The sequence below is a fragment of the Mesoplodon densirostris genome, chromosome 10 (assembly GCF_025265405.1).
Source record: "Mesoplodon densirostris isolate mMesDen1 chromosome 10, mMesDen1 primary haplotype, whole genome shotgun sequence".
NCBI classification, from domain to species: domain Eukaryota; kingdom Metazoa; phylum Chordata; class Mammalia; order Artiodactyla; family Ziphiidae; genus Mesoplodon; species Mesoplodon densirostris.
In genome coordinates, this window is record NC_082670.1 from 105328356 (window position 1) to 105353485 (window position 25130).

The window sequence follows — 25130 nt, forward strand, 5'->3', positions numbered from 1 at the left end:
AAGCCTCGGCACAGCCAAAAAAAAAAAAAAAACCACCAGTGAGCTATTTAAGAGAAAATATTAAATAAGCACTACTATTACAGGTGGTTCTCTGTTAGGAAGATGATACTTGAATGACTGAAGTGGTGAAACACTAGTCTAGCAGAGACAATACATTCTTTAAACTAATGACCTTGTACTCTTCCATTACTTATCTATCAGGCTTTTAAGCAAGTCTGATCAATAAAATCCTAGTAATCAAATCTAGAGTGCTTCTCAGCCTAATGCTCCTTCTCCCTTCCTCCTAAAGAGACTCTGATTATACTGCACTTGCAGCGGTTTCTTCTGTCTCCAACTGTATCCCCTCTACCTTGTTTATTGGCTTCTAGTCTTCTTCCTGCTCCAACCATGGATGTACCTCAAGGCTTCTATGTCGCTATACTTTCTTAGTGTTCCACAGCCTTTCCAACCTGCCTACATACATTGCCTCCATCAACGAAAAGTGTGGTGGACAACTCTATGCTGTTCTCCCAATCCTACATTCCTCTTTTGAGAACATCCTTCCTTCACCCATAGGAATAAGCCCTGAGCAGCAATGTTTACATGTTTATATTCATGATCCTGCCCCTTTAGAACCCACTACAACTGAATGGAGCAAGGATCCAAGCTGGGAACTTGATTTGAAATTGAGAGAACATATAAACTCAGGAATAAGAGAACATATAAACTCAGGTATAAGCATGTTGGTCCATGGATGTCCAAAGCAGTAAAAGCAAGTTTGCTGTTAAGACAGCAGTATTCTCCAAACTGACCTATAGATTCAATACAAGCCCTAACAGAATAGGCTTCTTTACCAGCTTCTTTGTAGAAACTGACAAGCTAAAATGCATATGGAAATTGACCCTAAAATGCATATGGAAATTCAAGGGAGCCAAAACAGCCAAAATAATCTTGAAAAAGAACAAAATTCGAGGACTCATACTTCCCAATTTCAAAACTTATTACACAAAGCTACAGTAATCAAAACAGTGTGGAACGGGCATAAGGATAGACATATAGATCAGTAGAACAGAACTGAGAAGGGTGCCAAACAATTCAGATATCCACATGCAAAAGAATGAAGCTGTACCCCTACTTCAGAGCATATACAAAAATTAACCCAATGGATGAAGACCTACATAATGTAAGAGCTAAAACCATAAAACTATAAAACACTTAAAAGAAAACAAAGGAGTAAATTTTGATGACCTTGAATTTGGCAGTGGTTTTTAAAATGTAACACTAAAAGCACAAGCAACAAAAGAAAAACAGATAGGGACTTCCCTGGTGGTCCAGTGGATAAGACTCCGTGCTCCCAGTGCAGGGGACCCAGGTTTGATCCCTGGTCAGGGAACTAGATCACACATGCATGCTGCAACTAAAACCCAGCACAGCCAAATAAATAAGTAAACAAAATATTTTTTTAAAAAAAGGTAAATTGGGGCCTCCCTGGTGGCGCAGTGGTTGAGAGTCCGCCTGCCGATGCAGGGGACACGAGTTCGTGCCCCGATCCCGGAGGATCCCACATGCCGCGGAGCGGCTGGGCCCGCGAGCCATGGCCGCGGGGCCTGTGTGTCCGGAGCCTGTGCTCTGCAACGGGAGAGGCCACAGCAGTGAGAGGCCCGCGTACAGCAAAAAAAAAAAAAGGTAAATTGGACTTCAACAAACTTAAAAACTTTTCTGCTTCAAAGAACACTATAAAGTAAGTAAAAAGACAACCCAAAGAATGAGGAAAAAATATTTGCAAATCAGGTATCTCATAAGGGACCTGCATTTAGAACACAAATATTCTACAGACTACAGAATAAAGAATTCTTAGAACTCAATAATAAAAAAGACAACACAATTTAAAAACAGGTAAAGGATCAGCACATTTTTCCAAAAAAGATACAAGAAACAGGGCTTCCCTGGTGGCGCAGTGGTTGAGAGTCCGCCTGCCGATGCAGGGGACACGGGTTCGTGCCCCGGTCCGGGAAGATCCCACATGCCGCGGAGCAGCTAGGCCCATGAGCCATGGCCGCTGAGCCTGCGCGTCCAGAGCCTGTGCTCTGCAGAGGGAGAGGCCACAACAGTGAGAGGCCCGCGTATCGCAAAAAAAACAAAAACAAAAACAAAAACAAAACACCCCAAAAGATACAAGAAACAGCCAAGAAGAACATGAAAAGGTGCAACATCACTAATCATTAAGGAAATGAAAATCAAAAACACAATGAGACAGCACTTCACATGGCTATTATCAAAAAGAAAGAAAAAGAGGGAGGGAGGTGTTGGCAAGGATGCAGAAAAACCTGAACTCTTGTGTATTGCTGATGGGAATGTAAAATGGTGTAGCTGCTACAGAAAACAGTATGGCAGTTCCTCAAAAAATTAAAATTAGAATTACTAGTGAATATATGATCCAGCAAGTCCACATCTGGATGTAGACCCAAAAGAATTGAAAGCAGGAACTCAAAATATTTGCACACCCACATTCACAGTATTATTCACAACAGCCAAAAGGTGGACGCAAGCCAAGTGTCCACTGACCAATGAACTGATAACAAAATATGCTATATACATACAAGGAAGTATCATTCAGCCTTAAAAAGCAAGGAGATTCTGGACGTCCCTGGTGGCACAGTGGTTATGAATCCGTCTGCCAATGCAGGGGACATGGCTTCGAGTCCTGGTCCGGGAAGATCTCACATGCCGCAGAGCAACTAAGCCCATGTGCCACAATTACTGAAGCCCACACGCCTAGAGCCGGTGCTCCACAACAAGAGAAGCCACCACAATGAAAAGCCCATGTGCAGCAACGAAGAGCAGCCCCCGTTCACCACAACTAGAGAAAGCCCGCGTGCAGCAACGAAGACCCAATGTAACCAAAAATTAATTAATTAATTTAAAAAAAAAGACTAGCCAGATTAAAAAAAAAAAAAAGCAAGGAGATTCTGATATATGCTACAACATGGATGAACCTTGAAGACATTATGCTAAATGAACCAAGCCAGTGATAAACGGACAAATATTTTATGATTCCACTTACACGACGTACCTAGAGTAGTCAAAATTCATAAAGAAAGAAAGTAGGATTTAAAAAAAAGAGGGGTGGGCTTCCCTGGTGGCGCAGTGGTTGAGAGCTCGCCTGCTGATGCAGGAGACATGGGTTCATGCCCTGGTCCGGGAAGATCCCGCATGCCACGGAGCGGCTGGGCCCGTGAGCCATGGCCGCTGAGCCTGTGTATCCGGAGCCTGTGCTCCGCAACGGGAGAGGCCACAACAGTGAGGGGCCCACGTACCGCAAAAAATAAATAAATAAATAAATAAAAATTAATTAATTAATTTAAAAAAAAAAAAAGAGGGGCTTCCCAGGTGGCGCAGTGGTTGAGAGTCTGCCTGCCGATGCAGGGGACACGGGTTCGTGCCCCGGTCCGGGAAGATCCCACATGCCGCGGAGCGGCTGGGCCCGTGAGCCATGGCCGCTGAGCCTGCGCATCCGGAGCCTGTGCTCCGCAACGGGAGAGGCCACAACAGTGAGAGGTCCGCGTTCCGCGAAAAAAAAAAAATCCTCCCTGGAATTCCCTGGTAGTCCAGTGGTTAGGACTCTGTGCTTCCACTGCAGGGGGCCCAGGTTCAATCCCTGGCAGGGGAACTAAGATCCCGCAAGCCACACTGTGCAGCCAAAAAAAAAAAACCTCTGGTTATTTCTATTTCAATATTTCCAAATAAAACCTAATAAATTATTCTTTAACCTTTCAAAAGTCTGCCCAGAGCAACAAAAATCATCAGGCTTCTCTCTCTCCTGCAGACTGGAATTATAGGACTTCAGGGTAGACTTGCAGGTTATTAGAACCTTAGGACATCAGAGTGTTCATAGCAGCATTACTCCTAATAGCCAAAAGGTAGAAGCAGCCCAAATGCCCACCAACTGATGAATGAATAACTAAAATGTGGTATAATCTTCCCTAGGTATCTGCAAGGGATTGGTTTCAGGACCCCCTGCAGATAACAAAGTCCAAGGATGCTCAAGCACCTTATATAAAATGGCATAGTATTTGCATATGATCTACACACATCCTTCCATACACTTTATACCATCTCTAGATTCCTTACAATACCTAATACAATGTAAATGCTACGTAAATAGTTGCCGATAGGACAAATTCAAGTTTTGCTTTTTGGAACTTTCTGGTAATGCGTTCAGGTAAACAGCATTTCCCAGGGAAGCTCTTCAGAGTAAGGAGCCCCAAACATGACTTCACATCTCACCGGCCTCCAGTGAGTCACTCTGAACAAATCATTATGTCCAAATGGTTGGCCTTTACTGACTGACTGAAGCTAATCAGGCTCTCCACTAGAGCCAAAGATGGGGGTCAATCTCATTAAAATGGCTCAAATGAATGGCTAGGTAATAAGGAATAAGGGCTGACAGTTCCTCAGAGAAAAATATGGGATACAGTTACAATGAAAGGGGAAAACAGAAACAAACAACAGGTGTTCACTTCACTGGTTAACAGGTGTTCACTGGTTTACAGGTGACAATCACCAAGATCAAGGGATTAAAGGAAGGCACTTAAAGAAATCCTTAAACTGACCTACTGTACATATTCTTAAAGGTACAATCAAAACTCAGGTGATACATTTAAATTCAAGCTTCTCAGACATTGCCACTGTTTATAAAACACACACACGTGACCAATCAGGCAAGCAACATGGGTCTTCTTAAGCCCTTGTAGCTCTGCTCAGCAAATCTCAAGGGAAGACACTTGAGCAGGCAGGGGACAAGATACCAGATGTTTTCTTGTTCAGTGGCTTCTCTGGAACACACCTATCTCTAGGACCAGGAAAATAAAATTTCCAGAAAGTGAAATATGAGAAAATATAAAAGGAACAGACTGGGCTTCCCTGGTGGCGCAGTGGTTGAGAGTCCACCTGCCGATGCAGGGGACACAGGTTCTTGCCCCGGTCCGGGAAGATCCCACATGCTGCAGAGCGGCTGGGCCCATGAGCCATGGCCGCTGAGCCTGCGCGTCCAGAGCCTGTGCTCCGCAACGGGAAAGGCCACAACAGTGAGAGGCCCGCGTACAGCAAAAAAAAAAAAAAAAAAAAAAGGAACAGACTTGACAGATAAAGAAAAACAAAACCCAGCATCTTTTAGGCATCTACTATGAGCTAGGCAACACCCTGAGCACACAGGTGTTTATATGTTATTTCATTTAATCCACATAACCTCAAGTTACCTGCCTCCTCTGCAAAATATGGAGTTGGAAAAGATGACCTATAGTGATCCTTCTAGCTCTAACACATTATGATGATTCTAGTGCCATGAAAATCTAACATATGTTAAACTTTTCTGATATAGAATATCCTTCCCTAGCTTTCCAAACAGACTATACTTCAACTTTCTCTTAATGATTTATAAATTACTATGAGTAACCTCTGGCTATCTACAGAATATAAATATAGTAGATTTTCCTAAGAAAACAATTTTACTCAGACTTGAGTGAGGGAGGTTAATAAAGTAACTAATATTTTAAAATATTTTTATAATACACCTGTTTTGAAGTAAAATTCAAAAACCAAAGATTTAAGATAAAACATAACTTCAAAGAACTTTCAGGTTTAAAGAGTAGGCATTTAATCTAATTTTAGTGGTAGTTTGATGGAAAAGTTTCAAAACAATAATGGTAATGAATGTAACAGACAACAGAGTTCTGTGTCTCCTTTCTATTCTTCAGGTATTTCTTACACTCTGGTTTCCAGTGCCACTTCTGCCTTGATAGTATTTATACCTCTATGGACTCCCCTACTCCTCAGCATTTGCTATGGACAACCCGATATGAGAAAGAGAGATAATCAAGCCTGTGTACTAAGGAGCACAACAGAAGAGAAAGAACCTAGCCTACTGGCTAGAAAGGGCCTAGCCTACAGAGTAATGAAAAGGCTTCAGGACAGGCTTGTGTGCATGGTCAAAGCTACATTCCAGAAGATTAAGGCTACCAAAAATCCAACATTCCCGTAAGCAAGGTCCTCCTACACACTTGGTCCACAAAACTGTACAGACTCTTACGGTAAAATTTTTTAACACCCAAATTATAAATTCTTAAACTCCATGAGAACAGTGACTCAGCTTTGATAACCTCTGTACACTTAACTCCTAGAAGAGTACTTGTTGAATGACTAAATAAACTGAGCTTGCACTTTGAAGTCAAAGAGACCTGTTGATAAGTAACCTTTTTGGCTGTGTGAACCTAGGCAAAAAACATCTAAGCCTTAATTTCCTCATCTGTAAAATAAGCACAACTATATTTTAAGAGGTGGCTATGAGAAGTAAATGTAAAACTACAAACTATGAAAAATTCACTGTCTGGTACGCAGTGGTCACTTACATGACAGCTATTACCACATGATAGCTATATTACTATTTTCGGTAATAACAGTGCTTATCCACACAACAAAATAACCTAGATATGATCCTTGATTCCTTTAGTATTTTCCTCACCCACCAAATTTAATCATCCATCATGTACTGTCAGACCCTCCAAAATCCAACTACTTTAACCCAACCCAACCAATCTAACCTAAAGCACCATCTTCTCTTGCCTAGATTACACCAGGAGTCACGATGTCCACTCCCAAAGCCTCTAAATCTATTCTCTACTGAGAAACCTTAAAACACAAATCTGGTCACACTATTGCTCCGCTAAAATCCTTATTTTAAGTGTGACTGGTTCCCTATCACACTCAAAATAAAACCCAAATTCTTTAACTATGACCTACAAAGCCTTACGTGATGACCTGGCCTCTATCTTCCTTCTCCACCTTATCTCCTACTGTTCTCTCTCTTGTTCACTTTATTTCTGTCATATTGGCCTTCTCGTTGCTAGTCACTTCTCATCAATCATGTTTCCACACAAATGTCACTCCTCAAAGGGGACCACCTTGACCACTCTGTTTAAGTGTATCCTGGCCCTCCCCATCATTCTTCTCTCTTTACTCAGCTTTGTTGTTTTCGTAATACTTTATTACCATCTAATTAATACTTTGAAATTATATTAGATATCTGCCTAGCCAATGATTGTCTGCCTACCCTACTAGATAGTATGCTCCAAGAAGCTAAGTTCAGTTCACCCTAAAAACCCCATCACCTCTAACAGTGTCTAGCATACAACTGGCCGTTAAGACACATCCTGAATGAGTAACAAATGCTGGCACCTGGGTCCAATGGGTGCTGAGTTCTAACAGAAATCATCAGTGCAGTCATTTATGAACCACACTATGCTGAGGGGCTACACCCTAGGACTAGAACACTGACAATTGTGGAATTCTGCAACTGTAGAATCGGCACAGTGTAACTGCTGGCTGGCAGTCAGCTAAATTCATTATAGCAGCTCCATCAGACAAATCCCAGACAAAAACCAGCTGATAAGAGCCAGCTGAAGCCATTATGTAATTCTACTATGCTTGAGTTATTTCCAAAGTTTGATTTACTAGTATTGTTTGGCATTTTTCTTCATAGCTGTTTTATTTTAAAAATAAAACCAAGCACCATTCTTGTTCACCTGCTCTGTCACACGAAACTGTAAACATGTTCCACCTACACACACATCCATTTGTCCTAAATATACACTACTGAAAATAAAAAGTCGTTTTAAACCACAGTGCCCCTGCTAAAGAAATGTGGAAGTGTGTTTTTAAACATGCCTAAGATCATGTACAATGCAAAAGAATGTGTAGAAAGAGGATTTCAGATGGAAGGAGGGGACTGTTCAGCTTAAAGGAAATACAATAATTAACAAATATTTGTAGTACATGTCTCAAAACAAGAATGCTTTCTTAAGCATAACCAAATTATAGTTTAGATTCTTGGATATTAATCTAAAATATTCTTCATATACATAAGTTGTCAACCATGAAACCGATCAGCAAAATTAAAGAGAAAAACGAACTTAAAATTTTGTTAGTTTTCAGCAATTTCAGAATATGCAAGAGCTAAAATCTGGGAAAACTGCTACATTTTCACATCAGGTTTGCAAATGATTCTAGAATCAGACAGTAGTCACCACTTTCTCTGTATTTGCTATGGGCCAAATACCACAGGCCATAATGTTGTAGCCCTAAAAATAAGTCTCCATCTTAGTAAATGATGAAGCCGATTTCTCAATGAATAAAAAACAAGCGACTGCTGAATGTCAACAAGTTTTACATGCCACAGCTAATTAGATGATTAAAATGATAAAGTTCTCAAACTCTTTTTTAAATAATTCAAATATACGAATGTTAAAAAAAAAACTCAGCTTTTACAGCAAATTCATATTTCTTAAAATCAAGAACACATTCCTGGGCTTCCCTGGTGGCGCAGTGGTTGAGAGTCCGCCTGCCGATGCAGGGGACACGGGTTCGTGCCCCAGTCCGGGAAGATCCCACATGCCGCGGAGCGGCTGGGCCCATGAGCCATGGCTGCTGAGCCTGCGCGTCCGGAGCCTGTGCTTCGCAACGGGAGAGACCACAACAATGAGAGGCCCACATACCGCAAAAAAAAAAAAAAAAAAAAAAAAAGAACACATTCCTGAGGGTTTCCATGAACAATATGCACCAGGACAGCCAAGCAGAAAGCTCTGAAGAAAGAGAACAGAATTTTCATCTTACACTTTCAAGAAATAAGTTTATCTTTTTAAAAGTCTAAACACTGGTAAAGCAAGGTACAAATCCTCCCCATAATATTGCACTTTTGTCATCAGGCAACAAATCAAATGGGCAGTAAGAGCACGGTACCTACCACTCAACTCCCAGGCATTAACGGAGAAGTCACAAACATTCTCTCAGCTAAGGCAAAAAGCTTTACTGTATTTCCAAAGTCTGCAGAGTTCTGAGCACTCTTTCCACAATCCTCATGCCCCAATCTACACAAAACACCATGTGACTGAGAAACTGGTTATAGCAGGAAGGGACACTCTTGGATATGCAAACAAAGTAAGCGAGTAGTAAATATAAGGGTCCTACTATGTTTGTGAAAACTGACTTGTTTAAAAATTTCAGAGAAATCAAGTTATTTCCTAGTACAATTCCTAACAAGTGATATTACAAAGGACACTTGAATAGTTTATTCTAAACTCAAAATCCAGAATACCAGGTTGTGATAAGGCATTTTAAACGCAACACATTCATTTCAGCCTTCTCAGCCTGTGACCCAGCTCTAGCAATAATTTCAATGAACTGCTGCATTCAGAGGCATTTCTAAAAAAAAAAAAAAAAAAATTAAAGTGGTAGAGCAAAAAACACCTATGGCAGCTAGCATTTTGGCATTAAATGAGATTTTAAAGAAATTCTTTTTTTGTTTTTTTTTTTTGTTTTGGGTTTTTTTTTTTTTGCGGTACGCGGGCCTCTCACTGTTATGGCCTCTCCCGTTGCGGAGCACAGGCTCTGGACGCGCAGGCTCAGCGGCCATGGCTCATGGGCCCAGCCGCTCCATGGCATGTGGGATCTTCCCAGACCGGGGCACGAACCCGTGTCCCCTGCATCGGCAGGTGGACTCTCAACCACTGCGCCACCAGGGAAGCCCTAAAGAAATTCTTAATCTACCTAAAATCTAGTTTCTGAGAATGTAGCAATGCATTCTGTGGTTGAGATTGATTGCAGATAGTTTACTTCAAACAGGACAACTTAAAATTTTACAGAACTTTACAGTTTATTCCTCTCCACTATCTCATAGTGCTGTTAGAATTAACAGGCTAAAAGCAGGTATTATTCCTCTTTGTAGATAAAGAAAATGTGAAGTTCAAAAGATTTAGTGACAATAAGGGAAGCAAAACAAACAATTCAGGTCCTCAGACTCTTAAATTACAGCTCTATGTTAACACACTGATTTAAAACACAAAAAATAATTATTTAACATTGTTACTATTATACTACTTTGAAATAATTACTGTTTATTGTTTATAAGTAATGCATCGGACCTGTATGTGGAAGAAAGGAAAGTATGTTTTATATATCATAAGCAATTTAAATTTACTAGAGATTTTTTAAGAGAGTTTTATGTCATTTCTAAATAATAAATGATTTACCTTAGAGCAGTTGTTATTACTAATGCTTTTTCTCACATGACCTTTCTTCTTATCCACTAAATGATACAGAATAGAGAATGTATGAAATATATAATCTTTTATTCAGAAAGCTAACTCTTTTAATCTGCAGCAAATGGATAAGGATTTAAGACAAAAATAATGAAGTCTAAATTGCTTTTTACAGCTCTGTAGCTCAGGGGTTAGAGCACTGGTCTTGTAAATTGCCTTTAAGTCATTCTTCTTTATCTTCAATCCAAAATTTTTCTCCCCAGAGTTGGTAATAAATACAGCTTAGATAAAATAAAATCTCCATGTAACTAGAAGACTGCTGAATTTCTGAACTACAAACCATGACTCACTATTTCTGAAGATTAGTCAATACAAAAGAATTCCTATACATCAAAATAACCTGGGCACTGCCCTAGAGTTAAAATTCTGTTGTAATACTATCTAGCTGCTGCGAGTTTCTCCTTGGTTTGAAAGCAGAGAGAGGAGGAGGAACTGGTAGCAAGAGCTTTAAAAGACAGCGACTGGTATACCTGACCTGAATCCACTACGGTGTCTATAGTTTTAAACAGCCTTTGACTTATGACACCTAAACTTAAGATTTACTTGTATTTCATTCTCCTCTACTCAGCATGTTTTATAAGATGTGAGGATTAAATAACACGTGAAACACACAGCGTTGGCCTGAGACAGTAAATGTTCCCTATTATCATGATATACAACAAGGAGGAACTCTTCTAGATAGCCCTTACACCTCCAGCCTGGGTTTTTCTGAGTTCAAAGCCTAAAGCTCTTAACCGCTACTGGTACTGTGTTCCAAAATTAAGTCCCAGGTTCCAAAATACAGATCAACTGTTTAGCTCTCACATTACTTGGGGGAATAACACTAGCCATATGCTATCTTGTTCATTTGATCTTTGCAAATTGTCTCCATATTCCCAGAGATCCTCTGCAGAGACTGCATGGAGTAATAATTCCAGATGCTTTACCCATTAGTCTATAACTCGGAACCTGTGAGTAACATTGCACGCTCCTAAATTACCTACAATTAACCAATGTAACTTTTTGGAAAATACCTCTCTCTCTGCTTGGATTTATCATTTCCTCAAAAAGCCTATTTTTTTCCCATGATAGGAGAAATTAGACAAGATTTATAAGATTTACTATCAAAGACAAATAAACCAAATGCTATGTACAACTTACAGTGACAATGCTTAAAAGACATGTAAAATACCCTATTTCACTGTTCTTTAAGTAAAATACAGTTAGAAGTAGCTAATTAGAAGTAGCTCTATTAACTATATATGGTATACAACTTTATTTGAAGTATATGTCAATTTATATTTTAATCAGTTAATTAAAATATTCTAACTCTGTATCTTCCTGGTAAATCAGAAAATTAGAAAATAGGCTAAGTATAGAGTAGCAGAAATGGTAGCAATGAAATAAACTTATTTAGTTCATTAATTTTTAATAAGTCCAACAGCCATTCTGATCAGAACACTAACACTATTCCAAAGACTTGTGTCTACTCAGTTTTGATTACTTAATTGACTAATGAACCTTTAAAATTAGAAAAGCCAATAAATCATTTCAGAAATCTTTCCACTAAGCTCACTCTTCAGAGTATTTACCTATCATATAAAATTCTAAGCATCTTAAACATTCTCATAAGAACTGGCAAATCTGCACAGAAAACTTTCCAGAGAGGGAAGTCTCCCCATTAAATGGTAAATGTTTAAGATAAAACATTAGACAGGTATCCCCAATCACTCCAAACTTTAGATTAAAGGCTTCAGTGTGAGCCCACAATTGTTTTATACAAGTGATTAAAAGGTCCTAGAACTTTATGAAATATTGATTAGTGGTGGAGAGAAACACATTTTGGAAAGAAGAATACTTTTTTTTTTAAATTTATTTTTGGCTACATTAGGTCTTCATTGCTGCATGCGGGCTTTCTTTAGTTGCATTGAGCAGGGGCTACTCTTCATTGCGGTGCACGGGCTTCTTACTGCGGTGGCTTCTCTTGTTGCGCAGCACTGGCTCTAGGCGCGCAGGCTTCAGCAGTTGTGGCACACGGACTCAGTAGCTGTGACACACAGGCTTAGTTGCTCCACGGCATGTGGGATCTTCCCATGAGGGCTTGAACCGGTGTCCCCTGCATTGGCAGGCAGATTCTTAACCACTGCGCCACCAGGGAAGCCCCAAGAAGAATACTTCTTAAAGTGCTATTTTAAACTAAATCCCTAAATTAAATATGTAAGATTTGAAGAAAAGTTTTCACATACAAAGTCATAACAAAGTGATTCCTTATCAACTTACAGAAAAAAGTAATGGAAGTAATTATTTCTACTCAAGTCAAAAAAAGTTTAGGAAAGACAACTCTTCAGAAGGGATACCTATGAAGGCTCTATGAAAAGTAAGTACTTGGGAGAGGCAAATTTGATTAAGACTTGATTCCGGCCCTCAATAAATTTATAATTTAGATGAAGAAGTAATACAGGGATGAAGTGGGGTTAATCATATAAGGCCTATAAGAAGGAAATGGAACTACTCTAAGTCATAAAGAAAATTATAAGGCAGACAGCATTCCCAGAAACCTAACAAGAACAGTAAGTTTGCATCACATCTAGAATTTAAATTCTAAGGTGTTGATAGGATGTAGGATGAAGTCAAAACTAACCCAGAAAATCTCTCTCTCTTTAATCTCTCCTTAAGTAGATGGCCTATATTTAGGGTATTTACTCCGTCTCTGTGTTTCTTCCTCTTTAAAATAAGGATCACAATGTACCTACATCTTCAGGCTGATGGGAAGATTAAATGAATTAAGTAAACTCTCAAAAGAACCTGGCATATAGTAGTTAAGTCAATAAAGGTAAGCTATTATCTTTAGGGACCTTTTTTTATTTTATTTTATTTTTTTTTTTATTTTATTTTTTTTTGTGGTACGCGGGCCTCTCACTGTTGTGGCCTCTCCATTGCGGAGCACAGGCTCCGGACGTGCAGTCTCAGCGGCCATGGCTCACGGGCCCAGCTGCTCCGCGGCATGTGGGATCTTCCCGGACCGGGGCACGAACCCATGTCCCCTGCATCGGCAGGCGGACTCTCAACCACTGCGCCACCAGGGAAGCCCGGGACCTTTTTTTAAAAATGTATCTTTAGACACAACAATCACACTCAATTGTGAGATGGTCAAACTATAAGGCTTGGGAGAACTGAAAATGACAAAAGAATAGATTCACTTTCTTCAAATGCAATCAAAATCTCACAAGAACATAGACTCAGTATGAGGAATGGTGGCTAAAATTGCCTGCATTATTAAAACACTTTTTTTGGCAGGGCAAAAACATAGATGAATATTCATTTTTTGTTTGGTTGTTTTGTTTGTTTGTGTTTGCTGCACCATGTGGCTTGTGGGATCTTAGCTCCTTAACCAGGGACTGAACACTGGGCAGTGAGAGAGCAAGAGTCCGAACCACTGGACCACCAGGTAATTTCCTACTCGTATTTTAATGTATTTATAATGCGACTTCACTCTTCATTTCTCCTTTAAGCTCATCCCTTTGTTCAATCCAGCCTTGGTCCATCTGAGAGACTGGGTGATCAATTTTTCAAGATTACTCCAAGCCTCCTTTAAGGATTAAGTGTTTTATTTTGTTTTGTTTTAATTCAGTTGGTCACACAACACTGTAAAAAACCCACCCTCACACATAAAAAGTTTCTGCTGAACAGAAACGCTCAAACACTTAAATAAAATGTTATCTTGTCCAAGCTAGGAAACAATAATATGTCTAGTTTGGAAATGGCTTAGCTACAGTTTCCCAACCAGTTCAAAAGGGCACTCTGATGCACTGCAAGGTGGTGTGTGTGTCAATATTTTGAGTTTCCTCACCCCTCTTTCTCAATTTCTGACCACAAACTGGTAACTTCATCAGATGACTGGCCAGCATACAGGAACATGAAAAAATGTGATACTCTACCCTTCTAATAGTTAGCAAGCAGGGCCGCCTGAGTTTAGGAAAGAGTCTAACTTTTTAAAAGGATAATTAATTTCAAAACAAGTTAATCAGCTAGTCCAAACAATTACGTTAAAGCAATCAGTTCCACAATGAAAGACATCTGGAGCCAATTTTATTTTTAACTCTTAGTTTTTCATTTTAAGTCACTTTGTCTGAACTCTTTTTTAACCCAAGTTTTACTTTTCATCTCCAAATGAGTCATTGCTTCTTCATTTAGGCAGCAACTGCTCATTTTTAAATGAACAGAGCCATTTACAAAGTAAAACCATTAACACAAGCATGAAAATGTATCAATGCACAAATAAAATATGGCTTAGGAATGATCATTCTGATGGCTGGGTAATAATGAAGTAAAAAACGCCTAGTCAGTGGAAGGGGAAGGAGAGGAAATAAAAACCACGCAGACATCTCATCCTGCTAATAAGTTAATGCCTGGAAACACTGACTTAACCTTGTACCAATAATTTCTGTTCCACATAAAAGGCATCAATTTCAGTGGCAAGTCCTGCATAATCAACAAGTGACTTAAAAAACAGCATTAGCTTTCCTCAAAAATAAAGACATGAAATATAAAATAAGTGAATCCACTATTCTGCACCCTAGCATCTCTCAATTGGGCAGACACTGAGATTTATCCTCAAGATAGGAGGTACTACTCCTCCAGGTTTACAATCTTGCCAAAGCTATTTCAAGAAGTAACCATCTGATTCGGCCATTTCTCCTACAATTCCTTCTGGAGTCAATGGCTTTCATACACAGAAAGATACCCTAGTCTTCAATGATACCCCCAAAGGTAATCAACCACCTTGCTTGTTTTAAGAACTAGTAGCAATTACAATAAGGTATACCTGTAAAACTGATAGTATCACTTGTTTCTCAGAAAATATTTTAAATCAACTTTTCAAGAATAATTTTCTTAAGGAAATGTGCAGAAGTTTTCTCTGTAAATTAGACCATTGATTCATTAAAGCCCTAAACTATACCCAGCTACTTTGCCACAGGAGCAAAAAAACAAAATATGAAAATGTAACCTATGTAATTATACACCAAAGTCTGAATGCCTTAAGGAAAAGAAGTCTACGCATTTCCTATGTCTTGTTATAGTCCATCATCCAGTATAGTACCTCGCACAAAATTAGATGCTTAAATATCAGAATAAAATATTAATGGAGGGCTTTCCTGGTGGCGCAGTGGTTGAGAGTCCGCCTGCTAATGCAGGGGACACAGGTTCGTGCCCCGGTCCGGGAAGATCCCACATGCCGCGGAGTGGCTGGACCCGTAAGCCATGGCCGCTGAGCCTGTGCTCCGCAACGGGAGAGGCCACGGCAGTGAGAGGCCCGCATACGGCAAAAAAAAAAAAAATAATAATAATAATAAAGGAGAAAAGCTATAATTACAACATTTATCCTAATTCTTTTCCATGGATATTGAATCACTATCTACCACATAAAAGTACTGATATATACAATCTAAAGAACCAGAATGCCTCTCTGTATACTGCAACCTGGCAGAGAACTGAGTGGAAAAGTATAAGGAGCATTATCATTTAACAATTTCTAAGAATCTATTTCAACTGCTAGTTGCTTCGAAGACCTTGCCTTCCAAGAGTTTTTAAAGTAGAAGAAAAAAATAATCATTTCCCAAAGACTATGTGCTATGAGCTTTCAGGATGACAAAGAGGCCTACAGCAAGATGTGAGAGCTTTTTTTTTTTGTGGTTATGGTGGGGGAGAGGCGTAACTTCTTAAGAAAACTATAAGAATTCGGAGCGTGGAAAGGTCACTTGTAGCTCAAGTGGAGGAAGAGGTAGACAATAAAGAATGATTTCATTGTAGTATTTGAACTTGGAAGGGGTAGCATTTTAATAGACACATGTAAATATTTTTCTTTATAAAAATGGAGTCTTAGTGTACATATTTTAGCACCCTACTTTTTTCACTTAATATATCTTACCATCCAGGACTAACTGAAACTGAATACATTTTAGATTAAAAGGGGATGAGGGTAGGAACTTCCGTGGAGGTCCAGTGGTTAAGACTCCTCGCTTCCAATGCAAGGAGCTCGGGTCTGATCCCTGGTTGGGGAGCTAAGATCCCACATGCCACGCGGCCGCCAAGAAAATTAAAGAAAAAAAAAGTGGGGGGAATAAGGGTACAAAGAAGGTAATTACAACAACTATATGTACCAGCTTAACAAAAACTTTTTTTTTCAAAAAATGAGTCACTAATTGTGTAATTAATTTATCTTTCAAGAACATTGTATACAAATACATTTATAAGGAAGGAAAAAGTCCATCCGATGCAAATACAGCCAACTTCTTAACCTTCTGGTTTGACCATTCGATCTAATCAGCAGTAAGAAAAAAGCCTAGAGCCACTTGACATCCATTAGGACAGTTACTATCAAAAAACAGAAAATAACAAGTGTTAGCAAAGGATGCAGAGAAATTGAAACTCTCATGCATTGCTGGTGGGAATATATAATGGTTCAGTTGCTGTGGAAAATAATTTGGCAGTTCCTCAAAAAGTTAAACAGAATTACCATATGATCAGCAATTCCACTCCTGGGTATATAAAAGCAGAGACTCAAATAGATACTTGTAAACCAGTGTTCATAGCATCAATATTCACAAAAGCCAAAAGGTGGAACCCAAGAGCCCATCAACTATTGAATGGATAAATAAAATATTTTATGTGTGCACACATGGGAGCATACACATACATACACACACACACACACACACATAATGCAATATTATTCAACGATAAAAAGGAATAAAATTCTCACACACAATATAATATGGACAAACCCTGAAAACACAGTAAGTGAAATAAACCAGATACAAAATTATAAATACTGTATGATTCCCCTTATATGAGATACTTGGAGTAGGCAAATTCACAGAGAGAAAGTAGAGCAGAGTTTACCAGAGGGTGGAGGTAGGGAGGAATGGGGAGTTATTGTATAATTGTTACAGGGTTCTTCGGTTTGCGATGATAAAAAAGTTCTGGAAAAAGATTAGTGGTCATGGTTGCACAACACTATGAATGCACTTAATGCCACTGAACAATACACTTAAATATGGTTAAAATGGTATATTTTATATTTTGTATAAGTTACCACCAACACCGCCACCACCCCCCAAAAAAGCCTAAAGGGTCCATTTTGCATTGTCAGACAGCTAGATAAATACTAGTCATGAAGGACATATCTTTTCTCACATTCACACTTCTCTAATTCCAGTCCAGACTAAGATCAAGGAAGGTAGAAGAGTATCATTTATCCCCTCATTCTCTCTAGCTAAAACTTTCCTCCACGTATAAAGCCTATGAATGCAGAAGAAAATAGCCAGTATAGCAAGAGTGGCTTGAACCAATGAGTGAGCTGCCAAAGCAGGCAAATGTCCTCAAGGAGCTGGCAGTGAGAACCCAGAGCATTCTACTGATAAAGCAAAACAGAAGGGAAAGCTAAACAAGGTAAGTCCTTCGACAGATGTCCTAAGTTACAAAGTTCTGAGTGTGAGTTTAGTAAGTAGTATACTCTTTTAATTGCAAGCATCTGTGTGTGGTGGGCAGCAGGAAGGAACTAAATCCACAGGTGATTAACCTGTGAATCTCTACTCATGCAATTAATGTTTATTACATAATCAAGAGAAAGTTTTAAGAACTGGAGATTTATAAACAAGACATGGCTCAGCTCTAAGGAGCTTAAGTTTAGCCAGAGATGTAAGAAATCTATACAAAAAATTCAATTCAATAAACATTATTTAGCACCTTACATTCAACAAATTGAACTGAAATCAGAGGGGCCAGCCACTGCTAAACTCTGGGTATTCAAAGATGATTAAGATACGGTCCTCTGAGAAAAGATGGAAGGTAAACAAATACTTTAATAAAATATCAATTCGTCACAATAAATACATATAAAGTCTACAGTGCATGGTACCGAAAAGTGCATACACAAACCGTGTTAAGTTTAAATAAAAGGTCTTATTATAAATCCTAATATTAAATGTGGTAATTTAGATTCAATGCTTTCACCAAAGCACACAGGCCTGGTCCCTCAGCCTCTCAAATTTTTTCACAAATATCAATAAAGAAGGACTTGCATGTTGACTAGAAAGCATTAATTTGAGTTGATAACCTAATGGGATGATAAGCTCACAAATGACTATATGATAAAGACCATAAGAAAAATAAATGCAAGGGTTTTAAGGTGGGGTTCAAAGAAGGAAACAATGAGTGAGAAGAAAAGAAAAAGATCGGGAAATGATATTTAGAAGATGGTGTTCAAAATGACTCTTAAAAGAGGAACAGATAAAAGTGAGGAAATCCTGTGAATCTCTCCTCATTAGATAAGGTCGCTGAAGGCAGGAACTTGCCTAATTCACCCTCCACCACACTAGCCTTCTGCACCTATTTAGGTGCTAAAAAAAAAAATGGCTTCTGAATTCCACTGAAGATAGTAAGAGGAATCCACATTAGCAAGACATAGAAGCAAGAACTGTATGCTCAGTCTGAAAAGCAATGGAGACTCTTGGACAATTTGCCAAAGGAAGTAAAGGCCAGCACATCTACACTTGAATATTCCTGTATCATCACAAAACAGGAAACATAAGAACCCCATAACATATTTCCCTCCATGAAAAAAAGCTGGGTATCTGGGAAACAAAGGGGAAAGCATAATTACTCTGCACAGCATAACTTTCTGTATTCTTTGAATTTTGTAGCATGTGACTGTACTATCTATACAAAAAATTAATGAAACTCAATTTTTAAGATTCTACACATTTAAAAAGTGAATCTGGCAATAATGTGAAAAGTGTACTGGCATGGGAAGAAATAAGAAAAAGGAGTTCAATTCAGAGGTTCTAACAACAGTCAAGGCAAATACAGCATAAAAGCCTGAACTAATCTGGAGGAAGTAGAAAACAGGTGAAAGAAGCTCAAAAATATAGTTGTCAGTGTAATCTGAGAGTGACTGAATGTTTGGAGGGACATAAGGGCCTACACCATGAACTGAATTTAACTTTATTATATGTATTTTTCTATTATAAGACAATATATTCAGAGAATATGAAGAGTATAAAGAGGAACATTATTCGTATTTCTACTGTTTAACAACCACTGTTAACATCTATATGTGTTTTCTTCCAATGCATAGGTTTTGAGTTTTTTTTAAAAGCTTGAGATATAATTTACATACCATACACCTCACCCATTTAAAGTGTACAATTCAATGGCTTTTATTATACTCACAGAGTTGTGCATTCACCTCCACAATCAATTTTAGAACATTTTCAATACTTCAAAAAAGAAACCCCTGTCACAGTCACTGCCCATTGCCCACTCCCTCCAGCCACTGGCAACCACTTATCTACTTTCTCTGCAGATTTGCCTATTCTGGACACTTCATATAAAAGGAATCATACAATATGTGGTCTTTTCTGACTAGCTTCTTTCATTTAATATAATGTTTGCAAGGTTTATACATGTTGGAGAATGTATCAGTACATCATTTCTTTTTATTACTGAGTAATATTCCATTGTATTGTTTTGTTTTTTAACACAACTGTAATCATTTGGATATAGCATTTCCCGTGTCATAAATGCTTCATATACGCACAGTTAATGAAAAGCATAGGGCCCCATAAGTGGCTGTACCACAGTTTACTTAATCATTTTATTATTATTGTACATTTGAACTTTTTCTAGTTTTTTTCTACTGTAAACAAACTTTCTTAAATGCAAATGGGAGTTCCTTTCTGAATGATCTATCTGGATCCAGGGAAATGCCTCTCCCCAAAACTCTGAGCCTCCTAATGAGATTTGCCACAGAGAACAAGAATCATGTTCTTCTAAGGAAAACTCAATATTTCATCTACCCCAAACCTAGGTAAAGGACAGATGTTAAAAGCTATCTGATTGAAAAGTATGCCTCCATAAAACCCAGATTAAGAATGTCATAACTTTAAAGACCTATTAACAAAGTTAAACATTAACTAGCCTGATTCTTCCATCAGAAATGTTTATGGGTGGAGAAAGGTAAATACTTTGTCCAAATATGATGCCTAGAAAGAAGTAGCTTCAAAGAAATCAGACTACTTTTGCCTTGCCTAGCAGGCTGGAAGAAAATAAACAGGAGACAACATCTTGACTACAACAGTAAAGATGTACTTACTCTTGCTACTGGATCATAGTAAGTGAAACCCAACAGGTAGAAAGATGCCATCGGTATAGTCTACAAGGGTCCTCAGAAGCAATTAGCCATATCTGGTTCCCTAAAACACTGTCATTGCCTGCGGCTTCCCATTCATTAACCAAAAATGTAAACAGTTTCTAAATCACAAAGGTTCTGATTCCAAACTAGTTTTAGGGTTGTTAATCCCCACCCAGTAAAATCCCTTAGAATCTGATCTAAAAATAAAACTCTGTGTCAAGTGTTCCTCAAGAAAAACTATGTACACTGATTGGAATGTGAAGCAATTAACACACTTCTTGAGTGATTTGCCAAAGAGACTTGAGATAGCCTGGGCCAAAACCAGTAAGAAAGGAACAACACCCATTTGACATATTCCTTGGTTAAACTGACATTCTAGGAGTTGTTTTAGAAGAAAAGCTAACAGATCTGAAGTTAACTACTAAAATCATTGCGAGCTACACAAGTATTCTGAGAGAAAAGGAGGAACAGAATGACTCAACCACTGTAAAATTGAAGATGAAAACTTTGATATGTAATTAAGGAATTTTTACTCACAACTTTAAGGCAAGAATAAAATACCCAGACATTACTATCCTGAGGATTATAGGCAAGGTAGTTAAGCCCTATACCAGAAATACTAACTGAATTATAACACAAATATCTAGTATCACATTTTCAACCTGGTCAGTTTAGCAAATAAGCATTCTTATACATCCATACACATACATAAATATAAACACACCCTCACACACACACCCCAACCTAAATCCTAAACAACCTTATCCTAAATGAACCCAAGTGTTCTTCGATTTCCCAATTAATTTAGCCAAGGTGAGCAATTTTCCAACTACAGACATTTGTTATGGAGAACTGACTTCCATGACATGCACAATTTAAAAAACAGAAGACCTTTTAATAAGTCAAAGCTCGATTTTGTGGTTTCATTAACCCCCGTCCCGCTGTCACATTAGTCCACTGCCTTTCAAAGGCAATATTTAAAAGTCTTTTCTCCAAGTCAACATTAAGGCATGCTGTTTGACTAACAAGCTCCTCCCAAGACCAGGATTATTATATATGGCCTACTATGTTAACATGCAAACAAAAGCACTCTCCCATGTAACATTTTTCTACTTTAAGCAATAGGTTATTAACAAAGTTTTACCTGGAATTAAAATGTGATAGAATCATGCACCTACTACTAACAGGCTATTTGAAATAGTAATTTCAAGTTATTAATTATATTTTCCATTTAATAAATAATCTGGTGCTTCTGGAAAAGTCAAATTCAACTTCCAAGAAGTTGTTTCATCTTCAGAGCAAACTCCTACTTTGGATTTCACAAACGGCATGTTTTAAACTAAAAGGAACCAGTCTCAAAGCAGTTATAGTACAATACTTAACGTTTAACCTTTCTCCATTTCATCTTTTAGATACTTTTCATCATAAGTGACCAGCTTAACCTGCTTCTCGCTGTTTTCTTCTGCTAAACCAAATCCCATAAAATATGTTCTAATGTATTTCACTCAAGCCTTCTATTTTGAAGGCATGCACATCTTTTAAACTATTTGACAAGAGTTTAACAAGACTAAGCAGTTCCACTACAACTTACGATCACAAACACCGCATACCTAAAAGATAAGCTTTTACAACAGAAAGAGTAACAGGTTAATTTTCCCAAGTATCCAGTGTTCAACTGGGTCAAACGTCTCTGTTGCATTTTCAATAGCTTATCCCTTGAAGTGATAAGGGTGAAAACAAGCCAAAAGGTTCTCCAGTGGTATATAATCATTACGACCCAAGAAATGTTTAGGAACTGCTAGATTAAGTCTGTTAATACCATAATAACCACTTTAGCATAAACATTAATCACAATACAGATCTCTGGGGGAAATTATGTTCATAGAGCTAAAGACTTTATAACAGAATTGGAATCCACGGAATCAATCCAAAGAAACAGTTTACTATATAAAACATTTACTTAACTAAAAATACTCTACATTCTACAATTTTTCAGATGTTTCATATAATCTACCAATTTCTAAATGACTGCGGAGCATGGTTTACATTGTCAACAGCCACTGAAAATGTAGCATTAGTAGAGTGTACTACATTTATAAAATCAACATTTTTGTTAGCAAGTGTAACTTTAGAAGAAACGTTTGCAAGAATCCCTAGGAATATGAGTTCAGTTCGTTCACCACAGTGCAAGTACAAAACATTTGACATAAAGCCCTTATCAAAATGTTCTTAACTGGGTTTAACAAAGTCAATCTGTGCAATTACTATCAGCTTTAACATCAACAGGAGGAAATAAAGTTATCAGCAAGAAAAGAGAATTAGCAACACTCGTTTAAAATAATCCCAATTAAATCAACTAGTTCACTATCTTCAACAAAGATCCTTCACAAGCTAGCCAACTTTTGTTCCAGACCCTAATCTCCCACCACTTCCTTCCTGCACCCCAGACTGCTTGCTGCTCCCCAAACTCCTGCACGTCTCCGTGCCTTTGTACCAGCTGTTCCCTCAACTTAGCATGCTCTCCCCTCCTCCTCACCTGATGAGCACTTACTCATCAGCCCAAACCTCAGCACAGAAGTCCCCTCCAGTCTACAAGCTTCCTCAACTCCCCCAGGCAAAACTAGTTGTTCCAAATTCCCAAGACACTTGGTAAATCCATCCTAATCACAGCGCATTGTGTTCATGCCTCGGGAGCTAACAGAGGGCAGACTCCCTCCAGCCCGGAGAGGACGAATCAAGCAGAAATGATGAACGTGCGCTGAATCCATTCCCTACTTAGACTGGGTGATCCTCTAGAACCCGGCCACACATCTCGAGGAGACACAGGACACCCTATCACTCTTCCCACCAGAGAATGAATACCAGGGGGCACACCCAGAGCCCTTGAAAGAGAACAATGAATGAACACAGCCGCCTCGCCTCTCCTGATGTCCAAACTCCTCTCTCTGGGCATCGACTAGCTCTGCAAAGCCTCTGCAGCTGCAGAACTGAAGCGTCCTGGAGGCTCTCACTTCACACACAAGAGCCCTGGATCTTCATTCCAAAGCATCCCGGGGCCAATCGTCAGTATAAGCACCGCAAACGTCTCATTAGGTACCCGCAGAGTCCTGAGACCCAAGGGGAGGCCCCTATGCCTTTGTGGTGGGGCATCGACCTATTTCCTCCTCCCGTCCCCGACTGCTCTCATCTTCCGGAAAAGGGTGTCACTTGAGAGAAGATGCAAGCCCGGGTCCCCCACTCCGCGGCCAGAAAGACATTAGCCCATCTGAGTAACAACACAGATCCGAGACAGCTCTGGGCGGTTTTTCCCGTGGCCAAAATATAAGGAATGTGCACCGGGTACAGGGGTAGTGCCGGCACGTTTCCCCAAAACACAAGGAAACCTGAGTGGGGATGTGGGGAACTCGGCTCGCCGGCCATGACACCGGGCACCAGGGCCCCCGCCCGCCCAGCGCCACCCGGGGTGACAGCGGCCTGGCCCGGGCCCTCCGCCCGGCAGCCGCGGGGCCGCTCCGTCAGCGCCGCCTTGGCCGGGCCTCCGGGTAACCCGGCCCCCTCAGCCCCGCCGCTGCCCGGCTCCCCCGGCATCCCGGGCCCGGCCCTGCAGCCTACCTGAGGGAGCCCGGCCGCCTCTGTGTCCAGTCGTCCGGCAGTGGCGTCTGCTCCGCTCCTCCTCCCCGCGGCGGGTGAGGGAGCGGGAGGCGGTCACATTCGGCGCGTCCCCAGCCCAGGGGACGGGGCCCCGGGCAGCCCTCGCATCGTCGCTCTCGCCTCCGCACCTCAGGGCACACACCCCAAAGCCCGGCCAGCTGGCCCTCTTCGGGGCCCAAGAAGAGCGGCAGGGAAGCCTTCGCTTCTCACGCTCTTTCTCGTCTTACTCCCGCCATCTAAGATGGCGGCCCCAGCGCCCGCACTGAAGACGCTTTCGGGCGGCCCCGGCAAGCGAGCCCTCCACTCGGTGCTCCTCCTCCCGACCTGTGACGCCACCAGCTTTCTGCTTCTGCGCGAGCTCGCCTGGCGGCGGACTTCAAACTTGGCTCGGGTATCCACCGCTCTGGCCTGAACTCAGGCCCCGCCTCTCAGGGGCGTGGCCTCGCCATCTCGCTGGTCGCCATTTCGGAGCCGCCAAGGCAGTAGGGCGGGTCTTCCTTGGCCCCGGATTGGCAATCGGGAAGGGCTGGGGTTTGGCTGCACCGAAGGGGCCTGAGAATTGGCGGGGGGAGGAAGGCCAGCTTGCCGGCATCTCGAGGCCGAGATAACCAGACGTGCCCGAGGACACATAGCATAGAGGACCGTGTCCACCTTTGGCCCGTCCTCCCTGGAGTGGGACACATCAAGTGGCAAATCGCAACCCATCATGTGGGAAAGTCCCTAAACTTCTGAGTCTCAGTTTCCTCATTTGTAAATTGAGGGTTCCTTTTCCCCCGTCAGACTGGCAAAAACTTTAAAAGACTGATAATATCCAGTCTGGTGCAAGATGTGTGAAAACCTGCCGTGTACCTTCATCCAACGCTGGCAGGAATGGATATCGGGAGGGCAATTCGGCGTTATCTATGGACATTTTAATGTATATACTATTCCTCCCAGCAAGTCCACTTCTAGGTACTCATGCTAGAGAAATAGGTACACATACGCACAAAAAGGCACCTGCTAAGATGTTTATTACCATGTTGTTTGTGTTAGAGATAACACTGGAAAAAATGTGGATTAATTAAATAGGAAACAGGTTAAATAAAGGGTGCTAGCTCCACAGTACAGGATATCCATCCGTTAAAAAGAATGAGCTAGATCTATGTACTGATTTTTTTTTAATCCAGGACATTAAA

General features: G+C 40.2%; 1 protein-coding gene across 4 annotated transcripts in view; it reads right to left on the reverse strand.

The window, feature by feature from the left end:
• Positions 1 to 24269, reverse strand: part of RAF1 (Raf-1 proto-oncogene, serine/threonine kinase) — a 74868-nt gene extending 50599 nt beyond the window's left edge. For all 4 annotated transcript variants that reach the window (XM_060111594.1, XM_060111593.1, XM_060111592.1 and 1 more), the window contains exon 1: positions 23917 to 24269. The gene's annotated coding sequence lies outside the window, so the exon portion shown is untranslated. The remainder of the gene's footprint in view (positions 1 to 23916) is intronic.
• Between the last annotated feature and the right edge of the window lie 861 nt (positions 24270 to 25130).